The following is a 5,649-nucleotide window of genomic DNA, read 5'->3' as shown; positions in this document are numbered from 1 at the left end:
CCCACTCAGGCGTCATGTCTGCCCCGGAGCTCGGTTATCTCTGCTGTAGGAGCGGCAGTTCCTCTTTTTTTATTTTTTAAAAGCACCAAATTGAGATCTGCTTGAACCTGGGCAATGGAATCTGTAAAGCATCGGAATATAATTGGGAAGATCACTAGTACAACAACAAGTAGTAAAATCCCAACTCCAATAAAAATAAAATATTGTGTCTAATCGATTGGATTTAATGATTTAACTCCATTCGCAAAGGATCTTGCCAATCCAGAGAGGTCCACTGCATCTACATGTTGCTTATTCATTTTTGTGATTAAGGACGTCAATTCTTGAATATTATAAGAAATGTTATCATCATCCCATATGTCTAGCAAATATGTTTTGGTCCTTTCTCATTTTTCTGTAGCATTATAAGGTAAAGGAGTCACACAAATAAAATCATAATTAGCGTGACAGCGTGTGGCCATCCTAGTCTTAATGTTTGTAACATCTCGTCCTAATTCTAATACTACCTCTTCTAGGGCATTTAATCTAGTTTCTAATTTCAAATCTATAATCTTCTGTTCTGATAATGTAAGGGTAACATTCTTATGGAGATCATTAACAAAAGTGGCAATCTGCATTTCCTTAACCAAAGCAGTAGTAGAAACAGCAAAAGAAGTAACAATAGCTATCAAAGCGGTTATACCTAGAATTAAGGCTGTTACAAATCTTTTTGCCCTAATCAAACCCGTAGCATACCTAATAGTCTGGATGGCAGAATCATCAAACCATGGCTCATCTCCCAAGTCTACCGGTAACAAAACATAAGGAGGTATCCTGACAATCAATATAACAGATCCCGATACAGTGGAATCAATGCAATTAATCAGCTTGCATGATGTAAACTTAATACTAAAAATAGATTCAACCTTATCTATGCTAATCAATTGTGGCAATCCTTCTAATATTGCATAGGGATAGGTAACACAAGCAGAAACTGAAACAGCATCATAATCAGCAGCTCCTGTTTTCTTCAGCAAAAGTTTCTCACTAGAAGCAACCAGTCGGAACAGTTCTGGATGTTCTATCAGTGGTTTGTTCTGTCTATCAGGGAGGTCTCTGTGGAGTGGCTCCCAGAACCATGTCGGTTCTACCCACCCCGCATCATACCATCTTTTGATCAGTTTTCCAACTGGAGGCACATAGTTCCCATAAGGTTTTGAGTTGGAGGAGAGATAATTGCTCTGATCTTTATCAGGTGAGGACATGGAGAAGTCCCAGAGAAGTCTAGCAGCGCCTAAGGGAGAGAATCTTACCCCATTGTCAGGGAAGGCACATGGAAGCCAGCGCGGGAAAGCATTCTCATCTCCCTCCCAAAGGGCGTCCTTTTTAAATGCTGTTTTGTAATGGGGGTAGCGCGGCGGAAGATTCTTTACTGTGGTATAATATTGTCTTTTTTCTTCTTTATCGCTCACGGTGGTCATTCACAGTTCCCACATACGCCGCCCATTGCCCTTTCCATCTGGTTCGATATTGTCCAAGGTGGGGGTATCTCTGTTAAACACCCTTTTTCCCACTTGAAAACAGCCCACTGGCACCGAAGGGGAGAAAGAGAAGCAAATTGGCAGAGAATCGGACTTTCCCTCAAAATCTACATAACCCGAGCTGTTCTTTAGAAGGTGAAAGTCAGGCGATCCCCCTATCACTAATGTTTGATTGGTTAAAACCTTGATGTGATCCGACACCTCCCACCCTACAGGATGTAATATGGGTGGCTTTGGTAAGTAAGCCCAAAACTTTCCCCTAAAGCGGTGGGCGCACTCATGACTGTAAGCATAGCCACAAACAGCAAGGTTGTCGTTTCCGGGGCATGTGTAGCCTTCAATACTTCCTTTGCCTGAGCTGTCAGGGTTTTAAGCTGTGTCCACGTCGGCGTCTGGCGTGTTTTTGTTTTTGGCTCTAGGCGAGTCGCCTTGATCTTTTTGGCCAGGTTCCGCATTATCTGGCGGTTCGGCCTCTTTCGGCGTGGGGGACGGATGTCCGTTTCCTTTGCCTGGCCTGATGAGTCTGTCTGGGACCCAAATTGGTGATTCGGCATCCTGTGGGAAAACACAAGCATAGCCTCGTCCAGAGGCAATTAGCACATCTGGCCCCTTCCATAGGCCAGTTAATTGGTCTTTCCATCTGACCAGGGGTTTAGGAGCACTCTCCTTCTCCGCCCAATGTCTTTCGGTGGCTGTAAGCCCCTGGTTATCTGTATTTACATGATTCAAAACGAATAGGGAATGGCTAAGCAATTGATGGGGAGTTGTATACTTACCTGTTGACCTTAACTTTTGAATCTGTGCTTTAATATTCTAATGTATACGTTCCACAATGCCTTGCCCTTGTGGGTTGTATGGAATTCCTGTGACATGGGCTATGTTCCACTGTTGATAAAAATGCTCTAAGGTTTTTGGCACATAGGCAGGTGCATTGTCAGTCTTTATTTTCTTCGGGATACCCATGTAAGAGAAACTCTGCACCAGGTGTTGTATTACATCTTTCACTGCCTCTCCCGTTCTGGCAGAGGCAAACACCATGTGTGAGTAGGTGTCCACTGTGACATGGACATAATTCAATTTTCCAAACTCTGATATGTGAGTCACATCCATTTGCCATAAAATGTGAGGTTTTAATCCTCGTGGATTAACTCCCATCTTTAATGTATGTCCCCAATCTGGACAATGAGGACAAGATTTAATTATTTTTCTTGCCTGTTCACGAGTAACTTGAAAATGATATCTAAGTGTAGTAGCATTTTGATGATGTAGATCATGACTCTTTTAGCTGTCTCTACAGCCTGTATGATTTTTGTTAGTGAATCTGTTAAAGCATTTCCTTGGGCTATAGGACCTGGAAGCCACGAGTGGCCCCTCACGTGCCCTATAAAATATTTATTCTGTCTCTGTTGAATAGATTCTTGTAACTGTTTTAATTTGAGATAAATCTTGGTTCTCGGCGACAGGACTATCGACTCTATTTCCGGAAACAAGTTAAATATATATTTGGAGTCTGTGTAAAGGTTGAAAGCCTGTTTTACTTCTGTAAAAGCTACTAAGACTGTTTTAATTTCAGCCTGTTGAGCTGAATATCTTGAATTCTTCTTAATAATGGAGTCCCTATTTTGTATACACACCACTGATCGTCCATTTGAGGACCCATCAGTGATTATATTGATTCTATCTTCTAATGGAGTTTTAGAATATCCTCTAGGGAAAATCACCTCATTTTCTAATACAAAAGTTAAAACTGGGTCCTGAGGTAAATGGAAAATTATTTTCCCTGTAAAGCCAATTAAGGATATGATCCATTCATCATTTTTGTAATAATTGTTCTAGTTGAGCTCTATTATATGGGATGACAATAATATACACATCTCTTCTAAATAATTCCTTAGACCTGTGTCTTCCCTTGATAATCAATTGAGTGCATAGTGTATCATAAGAAACCAAAACTTTATGTAAAATATGAGGTAAATGAATCCATTCCAATATCCCATTCTGCCACAGGCAGGCTGTGGGGGTATAATTAGTTTTTAGAATGTACAAGGACCACTCTTCAGCAGGATCCAAGCGTTGGACCCTTGTTAGAGTCAATTTTTCATTTACTTTGTTTAATGCCTCACAGGCCTCAATAGTCAATTGTCTGGTAGATATGGGGTTAGGATCTCCATTAAGTATCTCAAATAATGGTTTTAACTCTCCGGTAGTTATTTTCAAGTAGGGTCTGATCCAATTAATATTACCCAAAAGCTTTTGAAAATCATTTAACGTTCTTAGTCTATCATGTCTTATCTGTAATTTCTGATATGTTATATTATTATCTCTAATATTGGTACCTAAATACTTCAAATTATCATATTTCTGAATTTTCTCCTCAGAGACAATCAAGCCAAATTCCTCCAAAGCATTTACAAGGTCAAATAATTGTTGGTCCACTAAGGCCCTCTGAGGGTGGGCTATCAATATATCATCCATATAATGAATCATATATGAATTTTTACATTTTTTCTTGACGGAAGAAATGGCCTGATCCACAAATTTTTGACATAATGTGGGACTATTTTTTATCCCCTGGGTGAGTACTTTTCACTGATATCGTTGATAGGGTCGTTGGTAATTTGAAGAAGAACACTAAAGGCAAATCTCTTACAATCTTTAGGATGTAACTTTATATTAAAGAAACAATCTTGTAGATCTATAATTATTACCTCCCAGTTCTTGGGGACTGCCACCGGGGATGGCAGTCCAGGCTGGAGGGCCCCCATGTCATGTATGGTGCTATTAATTGCCCTTAGGTCTTGTAGTAATCTCCATTTACCTGATTTCTTCTTTATAACAAACACCGGAGTGTTCCATGGGCTATTGGTTTCCTCTATGTGTCCTAGCCTCAATTGTTCCTGGACTAATTCCTGTAAAGCCTGTAATTTTTCTTCTTTTAGGGGCCATTGATTGAGCCATACAGGCTGCTCAGATCTCCACGATATTTGATCTGCGAACAGGTTGTCCTCAATGGCCCCCATCAAAAAACCTGTTCTGTTGTGACCAATTTTACCTCCAAGTCTTTCATAATGTCTCTTCCCCAGGGGGTAAATGGTAATGTCGGTATGACATAAGACTGTATGTTACCTGTCTTGTTCTCATGTTCCCAAATCAGAGGCTCACTGCTTCTGGCTATTCCTGAGGCCATGTCTAAGCCCTGTAGGGAATTCTCTGTTTGATGGATGGCCCAATGAGAAGGCCAGTCTTTTCCTGAAATGCATGTCTAATCTGCCCCTGTGTCAAGAAGGCCTACAAACTTTCTACCATTAAGATAAATAGTGAGCATTGGCCTGCTTTCCTTGATTTCTTTGACCCAATGTATGTGGTCAGTAGATCCAAACTCTCCCAGTCCTCTTTCTGACTGGAGCACTGGATTGGGCAGCTTTAAATATGGCAAGAGTAATATCTGGGCGATACGCTCTCCTTGGTGTATGATGACTGTATGTTTGGTTGTTTTAACCATAATTTTTATTTCCCCTTGATAATCTGTATCTATGACTCCTGGAAGGACCTCTAGGCCCTTCTTATAGTTGGAACTTCTTCCTATAAAGAGCCCTGTAACTCCGTCAGGTAGAGTTCCCCTTACTGCTGTAGGGACTAAAACCGTCCCTTCTTCCATAGAAATGATGATATCGAACTTGGAAGAGAGATCTAAACCCGCGCTTCCGGGTGTAGCTCAGGAAGGTCATGAATAGTGAATGGAATGGCATCGGGGTTTAACTCCGAGGTTTGACCTTTATTTTTCTCTCTTTGTATGGGGCTGAGAGGCTGCCCCTCATCTAGTTTTTTGTTTCTTCTTCCTTTTTATCTGTAATCAAATTTCTATCCTTGTCATACTTTGATCTACACTCACTTTTCCAATGCCTGCCCTTCTTTTAGCGCGGGCACAGGCCAGGAGGGGGGCGTTTGCCCTCCCCTTGACCTCTTTTGTAATCTTTTTTTAAATGTCCCACTTCTCCACATGAGTAACAAGTGGGGCCAGAGTTGTCCCTAGCATTGTTTCCTCCATGTGTTTATTTAACAAAGGCTGAGTATTTCTGTCCTCTCATGGCAGCAGCATAGTCCATCCCCTGTACCACTGTAGGAGAGG

General features: G+C 41.2%; 1 pseudogene; it reads right to left on the bottom strand.

Moving 5' to 3' along the window:
- Positions 1–209: 209 nt before the first annotated feature.
- Positions 210–1,975, bottom strand: LOC148002721 (endogenous retrovirus group K member 19 Env polyprotein-like; annotated as a pseudogene).
- Positions 1,976–5,649: the final 3,674 nt, after the last annotated feature.

The sequence above is a fragment of the Rattus norvegicus genome, chromosome 10, assembly GCF_021556685.1.
Source record: "Rattus norvegicus strain SHRSP/BbbUtx chromosome 10, alternate assembly SHRSP_T2T, whole genome shotgun sequence".
Taxonomy (NCBI): Eukaryota; Metazoa; Chordata; class Mammalia; order Rodentia; family Muridae; genus Rattus; species Rattus norvegicus.
This window is presented reverse-complemented; position numbering and strand designations above follow the sequence as displayed.